Raw genomic sequence first — 15,322 nt, forward strand, 5'->3', positions numbered from 1 at the left:
CAAGTAGATCTCTTGATTAGAATCCTTTAATTGTAATCACTTCCCCTAAAGTTTGATAATTATAATCACTTCTCCTAAACTTTTCCCTAACAGAAAGTTCAGGGAAAGTGATTACAAGGACCCCTATACTATGGGGCCAGTGACAAAGACCCCCTAAACTTTTTTTGCAATAAAGGTCCCTGAACTTTGGTCGTTAGACAAAGATTCTTTAGTCCATTAAGTTATATGACGAATGGTGTTAAATTACCAAAATATCCCACTAAATTTTTTTCTATTTTCTTATTCTTTCTGTCATCTCTCTTCTCTTCTCTTTCGCTCTCTTCCCCTCATAATGCATTCCCTTGAAACTAGCAAAAGAATGGGTCCTCAAGTACATCATCGATTACGCCGTCGGCCTATGTGCCCATCTCCTCGGCATTCTCTCGTAGTTAACAACCAGATATTGAGAGAAAAAACAGCAACAAATACTCTGTCTTCTTTCTTTCTCTACTTTTTAGCATGCTCTGATTTAATTAATTACTCTTGCAGCTTTTGACACTTTCCCAGAAGACAACAAAGCAAGAGCTCAAAATCTTCTATTGTTTTGTCGGTCTCCTCTCTTTGCCCGTATTTCATCAAGAGAGAAAGAACCCATCTTTCTCTAAGAGACGACAGATTTCGTCAAGAGAGAAAGAACCCATCTTTCTCTTCCACCCTCCTCGATGCAATTTACCGTTCCATAGATGAAAGCGACGGAGAAGAAGAAGAATAAGAACTAGTTTTCTATAGAGAAAGCATCAATTTGATGTTGTCTGGTCTGAGGTGTTTCGAATCAAGGATACAATCAGATAGTCTTGCCAACCGGACGAGGCTGAGGTGGAAGGATGAAGTCATGCATTGAGATCTGCAACTAGGAGAAAAGTTAGAGGCCTGAGGAGTTGTTCCCCAAGTAGGTACTCCGACGCTTAAGTCAGTAGGATCGAGAATGATGTGGCCAGGCCGAGCAGGTTGAAATAGCACTAGTCCAGGCCGAAGTGATAGTGCAAAGAGGTATTCAAAGAGTGCAGTTTCAAAAGGTCCCTTACCTTGAGTGGGGAATACCTATTTATAGTTGGGTGTCTGTGTCCCAGATGGATAGGGCTCCTGGAGTTGTTGTGATGAGGGCATCCACCGAGGTTTTCGGGAGGTTTCCTCTTCCCCAACGGAGTTCGCTTCCTTGTCCGTGTAGAATACTCCTTCTTAGTTGTGCTCTTCCATTACGTGTGGCATCGACATGGCCTGAGAGGGGGGCGACCGCAGAGATAGCCACATGGCATCTTTGGCCAACTTAACCATCACCCGAACACCATTCCCCCAGCTCCAAAGACAAGGAGTGTAGTTCTCGATACGATTGGATGTGGAAGAGTTATGTGGTCTTCATATGAGGAACTTTAGTTTCTTTGAGTTGGCTAGCCCAGGGTAAGATCGGTTAGCTGGGCGGATCGGCTGGTTCAACATGTGCTATTTCCATTATGAGCCATTTCACTTTGTCATTTGGAAAGAGTTTGCACCTTGGAATTCGGTTGACGTCCCTTGCTTGATAACTTAGGTGTCCCAAACTTCTTTTTTCTTCGATAAGATGTCTTCCACTACGCCTTCCCTGTCTTCCCTTTTCACTGGGTATACTTCAGGCGATGAGAGTGAGGGTAGTCCTTGGCGCGAGGCGGTCGAGGTTAAGGTATTGGAGGCCAATGCCAATGTGGTCAAAGTCGGTTACGGGGGCGGTGCTGAGGTCCGAGAGATTGGTGCCTAGGAGACTGGTGCTGATGAGGCGGTTGAAGCCGATGTGGAGTCGAAAGAGCAAGCCCTCGAGAAGATATTTGGGGAGTAGTTTGCCCCAACTCCATGTAGCCTTTCTCCGGCTGACCTGGCTCGAATCCAGGAAGTGTATCGCATTCCTGAGGAATACGATCTGAGGTGTCTTGGGATCGGGGAGAGGGCCACTTCGGCTCATCTTGGGGAGATTTGTTTGTACGTCCATAGTTTGATTGCCAGCCTTAAGTTCCCTTTAGATCCTGGGGTAGTGGTCGTCCTGAGGTGGTATTAGGTCCTACCTGTTCAGTTGATGTCGAACTCGTTTTAGTACCTAGTCGGGCTGCTCTGCTACTGCACTCTCAAGGATATTGAGATTACCCTACCGATGTTTAGATAATTTCTCTACTTGAAGAAGCACAATCAGGGGTACTACTACCTTTCGGCTAGGCCAAACACCAAGGTGCTCATTAGGGCTCCCTCTTCCATTAAGCAATAGAAAGAGGGTTTCTTCTTTGTGAAGTGCCGAGGAGGTCAGCCGTTCTCCCTCACCTTATCCATTTCGAGGACCAAGGATAAGGGTCCTTCCCAGACCGAGTTGTTGAAGGAAGAGATAGCTGTTGTGAGGAGGATAATGCGGGTGCACATCGTCCCAATTGCTGACCTTGGCTGGGCTGATGTGTCCTTCAGCCGAACAATCCTACCCCAGTCTGTGGGCAACACAGTCTCCCTTTTTTGTGAGTCTTTCTTCACTTGGTTCTAACTTTGTGGTGAATTGTGCAGATTTGCACATTGTTGGTGCTAAGGAGAAAGCTCAATGTATGCAAGCCACAACCGCGAGGAAGGCATAGGCGGCTAGGACCTCGGGCACGCAGCTTGAGGCCGTAGAGCTTCAGTGTTGCTCAGTAGAGTGCATGCCTTGGTAGGGGAAGGGGCTGAGGTCAATGGAGGAAGTTGTGGTAGTTGACTTTGAGGAGTCCACGACACAACTCGGGCAGTCTTTGTTGCAAAGGGGGAAGCTCTGAATATGCTTCGGCTAAGGACTCGACCAGTGTGTATGTGCCGCAATGGTCAGCTCGGCCGGAGGACACCCTTGAGACGAAGAGGGTGGCCGAGCAGCTTGCCTGGGGTGTGATGCTTCACAGTATTAGGAAGCAAGCCAGTATCCACACCAACAACTTCCTAGAGAGTGGGGCTCTTCACCATATCATGGTGGTAAGTTCGGCTTTACTTGTTCTTCCTTGTTTCTCTTCTTCTCTTTTATATGAACTATTCGATGCCCTGTAGTCGGTTTGTTCAGTCGTCTGCCTTGTCGACTGCCTTCGCAGGCTGCGGCGATTTTATGAGTCGCGAGAAATCGGGAATGCCCAGCTGAAGGCAGAGTTGGCCGAGCTGAAGCATGGCATCGAGGAGAGGGACGACATTGTCCACAAGATGAAGGGCCACATCCATGATCTTAAAGTGGTGCGGGAGGAGCTAAGTAAGGGGCTCAAGGAGGCCGAGGCGAAGATAGCTCAGGTGAAGGATGAGGGCTTCTCCGACTCTTGGTAGGAGGGATTCGCTCACTGTCAGCGGCGGGTGATGTGTTAGTTTCCAAAGGAGGCCAATGTCATTCAGGGGTTTGTTCTGTTCGATACCGAATAGCCCGATCATGAAGATGTTGTCGCCGTCAAAGCCCAAGAGCATGTCGAGGACCCCCTAGTGAAAAATTGATGTGTTGTCTCTTCCCCTCTGTTTTTTTTAGGGCCTTTGTATTCAGCCTGGTATGCCAGGCTTATAATCATTGTATCAACTTCTTGACTAATGGAAATTATCTTTTTCGCTGAGCACATTCTATGCTGCTTCTCTCTTCTCTCTAAGTTGTAATGCTTCGGAATTAGGTTGGTCGGTAGGGTTCATAGGCCGCACTCTTATACTTTGTCTTAGGCTAGTCGGGGTCTCGGACTTAACATTGGGGCTGAGGTCTTCAACATTATGGCCTCGGTCTTGGGCTTTGTGGCTTCGGTCTCATGTTGGCTAAGGTCTTAGGCTTGACGCCAGATGGTTGGGGTCTTCGACTGCATGGCCTCAATCTTGCATTGGCCAAGGTCTTTGGCTTAGTGGCCTCGGTCTTAGGCTAGCCGAGGTGCTTAGCCTAGTGGACTTGATCTTAGGTTGGTCGAGGTTCTTGGCTTGATGCTCGCCAGTCGAGGTCTTTGGCCTAGCGGCCTCGGTCTTAGGCTAGTCGAGGTACTTGGCTTCATGCTCGTCGACCGAGGTCTTCGGCATCATGGTCTTAGTCTTGCACTGGCCGAGGTCTTTGGCCTAGTGGCCTCAGTCTTATGTGGGCCAAGGTGCTTCCAAGCTCTCAACGTTGTCGGGGAGTTCAGTGGCGCTTGGGCTTAGAGAGCTTCATGCTCTTTCACTGGGCTAGCCAGGGTCTTTAGTTAGCTCTGCTCCGACTACAAGTTGGGAGGGTGCATGGAGATCGATGGTCGTCTTCTTACCATTCTGTGGCAGGGACGTCATTCTTGCGGTACACATCGATGGTTTGTCTTGGCCTTAGACCGTCTGTGGTCGGTCAGGTCTTGTGATGGTTGTCAGGCCTCAGGCATTATAGGTTGGTTGGGTCCTTAACAAGGATGTCATCGTGTTGCGACAATTGGTCAACATGGAGTTCAGCCATCGGAGTTTGGCCAAACTGTGTACAGGCGTTTGGTCATTTGTGCTTGAAGGAAAATGCTTTATTCTTTGAGTTTGTAAAGCCCAGTCGCCGTTAGTGCTCGGCGCCAATTATCGTTACTACATTTGAATTCTTGGCACTCTAGCTCTTTGATGTGGGTCCTCCGTGCTTAGTTTCCCCTTTTAAGGGTCATCTTGCCCGAGATGACAGGGATGACCCTGACCAGGGGAGCTCGGGCTGGGGGCTTGTCGATATGGTGCAGTTATTCTCTAGGTTTATACTCTTTGATATCTGAACCCACGGTGGTATCCGTGTTGGACGAGGTCTTCCAGGTGGTGGCGAAGGTTGTGGCAACTTTCGGTGTTGTGGTCGTGGTCTCGATGGAAATCGCAATACCTATCCGGTTCCTCTTGTTGCCCTGGGTTTTCATCTTTTTGAGCCACTTGACGAAGCTGCAGTCGCAGATCTGCATCAATATTTTGGCCTGCGACGCATTCAGAAAGTAAAGTTCTTGTAAATTGGTGGCGGGGTCCTTGGTTTGTGGTCAGGTTGGCGGTCTTGTCTCTTGTTGTCTTTGTCTGATCAACGCTTATCATGGTTCTTCTGCTTCCGATCATGTTGGTCCTCTTCACTCCTTCATAGTGCCTAGGCTTCCTCGGAATTCATGTACTTCTATGCATGCTTAATGGGCATGGTTAGGTTGGGCGAAGGGTTATTTTGCAGCATGAAGCTAAACATTGAGGAGCGTAGCCCACTCATGATGGCTGTCACAGCTACCGATTGGTCTAGAGCACGGACTTGAAGGGCCTCAGTGTTGATCCTCGTCAAGTATTCCCTCAAGGTTTCTGCTTTCCTCTGTTGTACTTGCATGAGGATGGCCGACGACTTCCAGTGCCTTTGGTTGGCAGTGAACTGCGTTAGGAACTGTGTCTCCAACTATTCCCAAGAGGATATGGACCATGGAGGAAGGGAGGCATACCAGGTTCTGGTGACTCTATGGAGGGTGGCAACGAAGGCCTTGGACATGAGACCCTCGAAAGAGCTATACAACATCATTATCGCCTTGAACCCTTCAATATGGTCATTTGATTCGAGGCCCCATCGTACTTCTTGAACTGAGGAGGTCGCCATCCGGCTGGGGGAAGCTCGTCGACGATCTCTTGGATGAAGATGGGCTCTTTTGTGAGTTGCTAACCATGACGTTGCTCTGTTAGTCGGGTCATCGGAGGGGTTACACTGCGATCTACTTGGCTATTTTCCAGCTAAGCCAATTGTTGTCGTAAGTCCCTAATTTTGGCATCCCTTTCCTCTGACGTCATGTTGATGGACTTCTTTGCTTTCAAAGTTGTTTGCCAATCTCGGATTGAGCTGGATTCAACTATCGAGATTGGGGGTTGTCGTATGCGCTGGCCAAGTTGTTTGTGCACCAGAATCCTAGTGCCGAAGCAATGTGATTTACTATAGGTATCGCATGCACGAGGCCAAGCTGGCGGATCAGACCATCGAGATGGATGCGGACACTCACGATCGGACTAGGCCCCATGTTGAATTGCGTGGCACCTTTTGGAGTGGCTTTGGGAGTGTGAGCCGGTTGTCCCAGCATCTCCATCATGGTGAGGATACGGTCAACTTTTTGCTACATGGCGAGGAACGGTGAGGGGTCGACTACTGCCTGATGTTGGGGCTGCAAAGTGAGCGGGATCCCCGAGATGGGGAACAGGCTCCAAAGCGTTCGGATGTGTTCTTAAGCATGGTTGCTTTTAGTGCATAGAAAGGGGTTTGGAAATGACTTTTTGTACGTTTCCCATAGATGGCGCCAATCTAATGTTATCCGATCTGAGGTGTTCCGAACTGAGGACACAATTAGATAGTCCTGCCAACCGGATGAGGCCGAGGTGGAAGAACGAAGCCACGCATCGAGATCTACAACCTGGAGAAAGGTCAAAGGCCGGAGGAGTTGTTCCCCAGGTAGGTACTCCAATGCTCAAGTCTGTAGGATCGAGAAGGATGTGAAAAGGCCGAACAGGTTGAAATAGCGTTGGTCTGAGCCGAAGAGATAGTACAAAGAGGTACTCAAAGAGTGTAGTTCCAAAAGGTCTCTTACCTCGAGCAGGGAATACCTATTTATAGTTAGGTGTTTGTGTCCCAAAAGGATAGGGCTCCTAGGGTTATCGAGATGAGGGTATCTGCCAAGGTTTTCGGGAGGTTTCCTCTTCCTTGTCAGAGTTCGCTTCCTTGTCCATACAAGATACTCCTTCTTAGTTGTGCTCTTTCGTTACATGTGGCATCGATGTGGCCTAAGAGGGGGTGACCGCGGAGATAGCCATGTGGCATCCTTGGCCAACTCAACCATCACTTGAACAAGGAAGAAACAAAGTTATACTAGCAGCAGCTGTTAGACAGTTATGCCCTTAGCTCCAATCAGATTGATGTATCTTTTGACATTTATTGTAAATGAATAAAGTACATAATTGATTCATGTGATTGTGGTGTATTTCTGTGTAATACCCTTAAAATGAACACTTATGAGACTCGTTGGTTGGGGTGACACTGATGTTGGATATATCTGGGGAGATTTATCCAGCCAAGGCTGACACCATGTACCGCCAAGTTTGACACCATGTACCGCCAAGTTGGTTGGGGTGGCTTGTCTCAACTGCCAGGGTGAGACCTGAGGTACATGCAATGTGGGTTTTCTTGAAACCCTGAACCAGACCAAAAGTCCAGTATTGCCTTGGTCCTTGGAGATAGATGGGCAAAACCGGAATGTTACACCTGATCCGTAGACTCAATTATGGTACTGCACTTGGTGTTAGATTAGGTTGTCTTTGATATGCCAATCAGTGAGATCCTTAGAGGGGGTCAAAACCTGGGTATGTTGGGACAGTCCGAGAATTCATCTAAGTGGTTGATCATAGTGACAGGATCAGTCCCTTTGTCGGACAAAGTGAATGATCGGGGATGCACTCTCTCTGATGGAAACCTAAACTATCGGTAGTTGATATATATATATATATATATATATACATTATGGTTTCAAAATGTTTGCAAAAGGTTTTAATTCCCGGGATCCATGTGAGTAGAGAGTGCAGCATTGTTCCTTGCAGCCGAGGGAGAGGTTCTCTCTTGTCGGACAGTGTTTGACCATTATGAGCTGAGAGGTTAAGAATAAGACTATGGAGGGCAATACCTGATGGGATAATCTTGCATCTGCCCACAGTCCTTGGGTTCTCATAAGGTGACTGGACCCAATGATCATTTAGTGTAAATGTTGGGCCCATTAAGAGCCCATAGTGATGGACTTAGGGGTTCACTGTCTCCTACAGTGAATTCTGCCAGGCCATGTAACAAAGGTTGGGCTGAACCAATGTGGCTGATGTGTAGATCAATGTTTGGGTCCCATGCCATACAAAGAGAGACAACTGGGCAGTAGGTTAAGAGGTTAAGTGAGCACATAAACTTAATGGGCCTAAAGCCCAATTCGAATTGGGATTAAGTTAGTTAATTAAAAGGAGGCAAGATAGGATTTATAATCTGATTAGGATTAGTTGAAGGATAAGATAAGTCTTATCCATTCAAGAGTCTAGATCCAAATATCAGATTTGGATTAAGGAACTCTCTCCTAATTGGATTAGGAGGCTGATCCCGAGAAGGCTATAAATAAAGGGGGTGAATTCCTCAGTCATATACAACACAGCAATCTGCATAATTATTCCTTGTTCTTGCCGTCCCTACCCAATTCGATCTCCACTTATGGGAGTGATCAAGAATTGTTTTTGAAATTGCTTCTTGGTAGAAGAAGCAATCTGAAGTCGTGCTCACCAGCCCTCCACTCCGTTCTTGCTGAAGAATTCGGTTCTTGCTGAAGAGTCATCTTGCTGAGCCTACTTCACTACACATTGTGTCATATTTAGTGGAAGCGGGTTTTGGTTTTCTCCTTGGGTGTGAATACCTTCATTGGGAGTTGTTGCTCCTTCATATCAGGTATATCCCTCTCCTCCCTTTTGGTTTTAGATCTTGTCTGGTTTGGTTCAAGATTGATCATTGAAAATGCAGTTTTCTATAATAGGGAATGCGATGGGAGAGAGAGAAATTTTTGAAATTTTGCCCAACCTTCCTACAGGGTTCGGCCATCCATATGGTGGATCTCTCATCCCTTCAATGGTATCAGAGACAGGTTCAAATCTTGAACCAAATTAAACCAAATCTGGATCTGCGCAAATGGGCAGAAGGCGTTCTACCCGATTTAAGCAAATAACGTTTTTTCTAGGAAATCGGTTCCCAGTTTTGGGCGAATGATCTAAAATTAAATTCTTTATTAATCTGATTTATATTTAGAATTGTTCTATGTATTTTTCTTGGATTTTGGGCTGTTCGTATGGTGGAGATCAAATTCTTTTTGCGCAAGAAATTTGTGCACCTGCTAATTTTTTATATTCATTCTTAGTCTGTAATTAATTTTATTTTTATATTTTCATTTTAGGCGGAATGTATAGGTATTCAAATTTGATGTAATATTAGGTTTCTATTTTTATTTCATTCGAAGACGAAGCTGAAAGCGCAAAGGAGAGAATATCGCAGATACGGGTTCAGCGATCTGCGATTTACAGTTTTGGAAACTGCACATTGCGAACTGATCTTTGTTTTGCAGGGTAGCAGCCCTACGAACAACCCTCTTACTGATTCTTGATTGTCATGTATCAGTTTCTTTATTTTCAGATCATGATTCTTGAATTGGATTTTGAATTAAACATCAAACCCTAGGCCCATCCGAACCATATTGGACCAAACAAGTTGGACCGAATCTGTGGTTCGGTGAGGGCTGTTCTCAACCCTAAAATTTCCTTCATGGGCCAAGGGATTGATGGTTAATTGCAAGATGCAATTTGGCTTACATCTATAAAACCCAGTTTTAATCTGTTAAAACTGCTTTAGCCCAATTTAGCATAAATGCTATATGGGCTGAACTGCATTTATACCTAGATAATATTAATTGGTAATATTTTGGAATTAAATGGGCTTTATTTATGGGTTTTACAATTATTTAATTGATTGTATCAATTATGGATTTCATGCATGTGATGTATGAATCTGTGATGTGCTGCGTACATGGGACATAAGCACTTGGCCCATGCTGATTCAATAGTGGCTCTTTCAAAAACCATGGCTAAATGCACATCATTGCCATGGTGCCCTTAAGATCATTGGATGATCTCCCTTTCTCAGTGGGGCTCACTTCAGTTTCTCCCCAAGAGAAACACCCCAGAACCCTAGCCGTTTTGGGCCCACTTTGAATAAGGCTTTATGAAAGCCAGTGGAAGCCACTTTGGTTTGACCTAAATTAAATTTAATGGGTTCGTTCCCTCCATTAAATATAAGTGCATGTGATAGGGAATTTCATATGATGAATTCTCTAAATGCCTTCCATCATTAGTATGAAGGTTAGATGTATTGGTGGGTGGAGATGCACCAAAAAATTGGGTTATCCATCCGCTAATGTAGTTGGTTGAATTGCTTCATGAGATGATAGAGGCGTCATAGACCGATGTGGGAGGGCCTATCCTAAAATGGAAGACTTTCTCATGGTACCTTGGCATTCACGCACATGATGGGTGAGCACTTACTGGACATAAAGGTTTAACCTAAAATGGCTATGAACCTTGTCTGACAAAGGCCAAAGGGAAAGCTCATAAGATGAGTGGATGGGATCCTTCACAAAAGGTGGTGGGGTTTTACAGCTGAAACAATTGGCTCCATGCACCCCATGTGGTTTTCCACTTTTCTAGAGACACAACTATCTTCGTCATTGAGATTGGAGGGAATCTCAAAGATTCCCAACATGGAAATGGAACATAGATTAAAAGCCCTTTCTATGTGATGACATGAATCAATTAGGTTGTAGACTTATAAATCTGCCTTGCCTTTACCAGAAATGGCAAACGGAAACTTGACCAAATTGTTGGATGATAACAAACTCAAGGGCCCTAATTATGCTGATTGGTTCTGAAACCTTATGCTGGTTCTAACGTCCGAGAAATTGGACAAAATTGCTAAGAACCCTGCTTTGAATCGTTCGGGTGATAGGGCTTCTGAGGCCCGAAGAAGAGAGTACCAAGAATGGGATGAGAAAAACTCTCTTGCCTGGTGTTATATTATCGCCTCTTTAGACAATCTAATACAGCGACAATTCGATAAGATCAAAGTGTCCAAGGATATATTGGATAGTCTAAAGACTATGTATGAAGAGCAGAACCGTTCTACTCGACAAAAGGTCTTAAAATTATTTATGACCGCACGGATGACCGAGAACCAACAGGTTCATGACCATTGTCTTAAGATTATGGGTTATGTCAATGAACTGGAGGCTCTCGGGTTAGGGCTAAATCAGGACACCAAAATTGATGTTGTCCTGAATTCCTTACCTCCATCATTTAATCAATTTATCATGAATTATAACATGAATAAGCTAAACGTTAGCCTTCAGGAATACAACAATATGTTGTAGAGGGCTGAAGAACTGATTAAGAAGGAAAAGCCGATAGCCATGCTTGTTGAAGGCTTAGAAGAAGGGTAGCAAAACTAAAAAGCAAAAGAAATATAAGGCATCGGATGCCTATCACTTCTGCAAGCAGATCGGCCATTGGAAAAGGAATTGTCCTCAATATCTAGAGACTAAGAAGCAAGGTAAATTCGAATCTTTTATCATAAAGACCAATTTGTTGGGTTTTCGACTCTATAAAGATAAATCGAAGAGAATAATAGGATTATCCTAGTCTGCTTACATTGACAAGATTGTCAAAAGATACAGTATGGAGAACTCCAAGAAAGGAAATGTTCCTTTCAGACACGGGGTCACTCTCTCCAAGGGTATGTCTCCCAAGACTCCCAAAGAGATTGAGGGCAGGAAAGAGATTCCTTATGCCTCAGCCATAGAGAACATCATGTATGCCATGCTGTGCACTCGTCCTGACATTTCTCAAGCAGTGAGTGTGGTAAGAAGATACCAATCTAATCCAGGGCAAGAGCATTGGACCTCTGTGGAAAACATACTAAAATACCTTTGAAGGACAAAAGAGTTTTGTTTAGTATTCGATGGTAGTTCACTACAGATCCAGGGGTACATTGATGTCGATTTCCAGTTGGATCCAAATGATAGAAAGTTTACATCTGGTTATATCTTCATGATAGGATCGTGTGTTGTTAGCTGGAAAAGAAGTAAACAAGGGTCCACCGCAGATTCCACAACCAAGGCCGAGTATATTGCCGCAAGTGAAACTGTCAAGGAAGCTGCTTGGATGAAGAAGTTCATTCAGGAATTAGTAGTAGTTCCATCTTGCACATCACCCATTCCATTGTTGTGTGACAACACTGGAGCCATTGCTCAGGCTAAGGAGCCACGAGCCCACTCGAAGTCAAAACACATCGAGAGGAAGTACCATGTACTGTAGGAGATAATTGGAAGAGGGGACGTCCTAATTAAGATGGTACCATCAGCGGAAAATGTAGTAGACCCATTGACTAAGCCACTGACATAGAAAGTGTTTGAGAAACACGTGGAAAGTATGGGACTCCAACTTGTACCCGAGAGGGGGCGACCGCGGAGATAGCCATGTGGCATCCTTGGCCAACTCAACCATCACTTGAACAAGGAAGAAACAAAGTTATACTAGCAGCAGTTGTTAGACAGTTATGCCCTTAGCTCCAATCAGATTGATGTATCTTTTGACATTTATTGTAAATGAATAAAGTACATAATTGATTCATGTCATTGTGGTGTGTTTCTGTTTAATACCCTTAAACTGGACACTTATGAAACTCGTGTTAGTTTAGAATCTTCATAACCGTTGGATAAATCTGGGGAGATTTATCCCGTGAATGCTGACATTGATGTACCACCAAGTTGGTTGGGATGGCTTGTCTCAGTTGCCAAGGTGAGACCTGAGGTACATGCTGTGTAGGTTTTCTTGAAACCCTGACATAGACCAAAATTCCCGTATTGCCCTAGACCTTGGAGATAGATGGGCAAAACTGGAATGTTACACCTGACCCCTAGACTCGATTATGGTATTGCACTAAGTGTCAGATTGGGTTGTCTTTGATATGCCAATCAGTGAAATCTTGAGAGGGTGTCAAAACCAGGGTATGTTGGGACAGTCTGAGAATTCATCTGAGTAGGTGATCATAGTGATAGAATCAGCCCCTTTGTCGGACAAAGCGAATGAACAAAGATGCACTCTCTTTGATGGAAACCTAAACTACCGACAGTTGATTTCAACTGTTGAAATTTGTTTTTGCAAAATATATTTATATAGAGGTACACACACACACACACACACACATACACACACACACACACACACACACACACACACATATATATATATATATATATATATATATATATATATATATATATTATGGTTTCAAAATGTTTGCAAAAGGTTTTAATTCCCGGGATCCATGTGAGTAGAGAGTCCAACACTGTTCCTTGCAGCCGAGGGAGAGGTCATCTCTTGTCGGGCAGTGTTTTATCATTATGGGCTGAGAGGTTAAGTGTAAGACCATTGAGGGTATTACCTGATGGGTTAATCTTGCATCTGCCCATAGTCCTTGGGTTTTCATAAGGTGGCTAGACCCAAGGACCATTTAGTGTAAATGTTGGGCCCATTAAGAGCCCATAGTGATGGACTCCGTGGTTCATTGTCACCTATAGTGAATTCTGCCAGGCCTTGTAACAAAGGTTGGGCTGAACCCATGTGGCTGATGTGTAGATCAATGTTTGGGTCCCACGCCATACAAAGAGAGCCAACTGAACAGCAGATTAAGAGGTTAAGTGAGCACATAAACTTAATGGGCCTAAAGCCCAATTTGAATTGGGCTTAAGTTAGTTTATTAAAAGGAGGCAAGATAGGATTTATAATCTGATTAGGATTAGCTGAAGGATAAGATAAGTCTTATCCATTCAAGAGTCTAGATCCAAATATCAGATTTGGATTAAGGAACTCTCTCCTACTTGGATTAGGAGGTTGATCCTGGGAAGGCTATAAATAAAGGGGGTGAATTCCTCAGTCATATACAATACAACAATCTGCAAAATTCTTCCCTGATCTTGCCACCCCAACCTAGTTCGATCTCCACTTGTGGAAGTGATCAAGAATTGTTATTGATATTACTTCTTGGTAGAAGATGCAATCTAAAGTCGTGCTCACCATCCCTCCACTCCATTCTTGCTGAAGAGCCATCCTATTGATCCTGTTTCACTACACACTGTGTCATTTTCAGTGGAAGCGGGTTTTGGTTTTCTCCTTGGGCGAGAATACCTTCATTGGGAGTTGTTGCTACATCGTATCAGGTATATCCCTCTCCTCCCTTTTGGTTTCAGATCTGGTCCGGCTTTGGTTCAAGATTGATCCTTGAAAATGCACTTTTCTAAAATAGGGAATGCAATTCCCAGATGGGAGAGAGAAATTTTTGAAATTTCGCCCAACCTTCCTGCAGGGTTCGGCCATCCATATGGTGGATCTCTTATCCCTTCAGCAGCCTCAAAGGAAGCAGATTCTTATAGGAAGAGGAGATGGATAGACTTCAACAAGGTTGTATGATCGAGAAATTGATGGAGGAAAAGGCAAGCGAGAAGGCCGTTTTCTGTCATAAGCTGATGTTGGAGTTTCACCTCAAGTTACAGAACTATTGAAATTCTATACTCCTCAATTCCACTTCATGCTCTTCAGATTCTAAATCTGGAGGTGGGTTTTCTTCTTTGGAAGCGTAACTTGTTTACGAAATTAGATCAAGGTCATCGGGTTTCACGGCATAGAGGATTAAACCTGTTCAAACTTGTATGTTGGTTCGGTCGGAGAAACCTCTACACTACTACTGATCATGAACTAGAGATAAATTTGCATGATTTTAATAAAACTCATCATTGTCATCATCAGGGGGGAGATTTAGATTCCATAGTAGAAGCCTTTGAAAAATGAAAGTGGTCATTTCATCAAGACTAAATCCAGAGCACTAAAGCACTATGGCGATCTAAAGAAGGTGAAACAAACTATCTCACCAGGGGAATGACTTGCAATGTTTCTAAATCAATTCTTTGTTTACTTTAGGTAATTCCAAGAAGGCAAATATATCATCTTCGGTTCAGTTGGTTGTGGTGGGGAGGATACATGTTTGGAGAGGAACTCAAAATCGACGCAAGCGTCAACATGCTCATCGGCATTGTCATTCTCGAGATCGTGTTAATGCAAAAGCCCATCTTCCAAGGGAAAATTGAGTAATGGCTTAAAGAGGTCCATCTAGTTCTATCTAATTAGCGTGGTCGTGGATGAGGACTACCGACCGTGTGAACACAATTACACAAATGTTTATATGAAAATGATCTAAGCCTTATAGTAAGACCAATCATGGTTTTTAAAACCGAATTGAACAACGAACTATTCAAGGGTCTGGTTCCTAGGTTGAACGGTCTGACTGTTCGAAATGAACGGATGGCATGTTCTGACAAAAAAAAAAAATTTAAAATTAAAAACGACCAAAAACTATTGGACGGTTCGAATGGTTTGACCGCTTGAGTTAGTGGTTTGCTAACCAAATCAACGGTTTTTGGCAAAAATTACGGTTTAGGGGTAAAACAAAACCGGTCAAGACCGGTTCCCAGTTTTTCTGGTTCGATCGTCCAATCCGGTCCAGTTTTGAAAATCCTGAGACCAATTGTAGAGCATCGATTGATGAATGAGGAACTAAAATTCCATTTAATGCTGACATGATGCAAATTACGAAACATCTTGTGCTTAGGAAGACCCAAAAAGGGTGGTCCTTCTACTAAGATGCTTTTCGCATCAACACAAAATGAGAAATCTGGTGTTGTGTGTCACATTGATATCACTA

General features: G+C 44.2%; 1 pseudogene; it reads left to right on the top strand.

Moving 5' to 3' along the window:
* Nucleotides 1–1,597: 1,597 nt before the first annotated feature.
* Nucleotides 1,598–14,818, top strand: LOC104613073 (uncharacterized; annotated as a pseudogene).
* Nucleotides 14,819–15,322: the final 504 nt, after the last annotated feature.

This window comes from Nelumbo nucifera, chromosome 6 (assembly GCF_055504915.1).
Source record: "Nelumbo nucifera cultivar China Antique chromosome 6, China Antique-T2T, whole genome shotgun sequence".
Classification (NCBI taxonomy): Eukaryota; Viridiplantae; Streptophyta; class Magnoliopsida; order Proteales; family Nelumbonaceae; genus Nelumbo; species Nelumbo nucifera.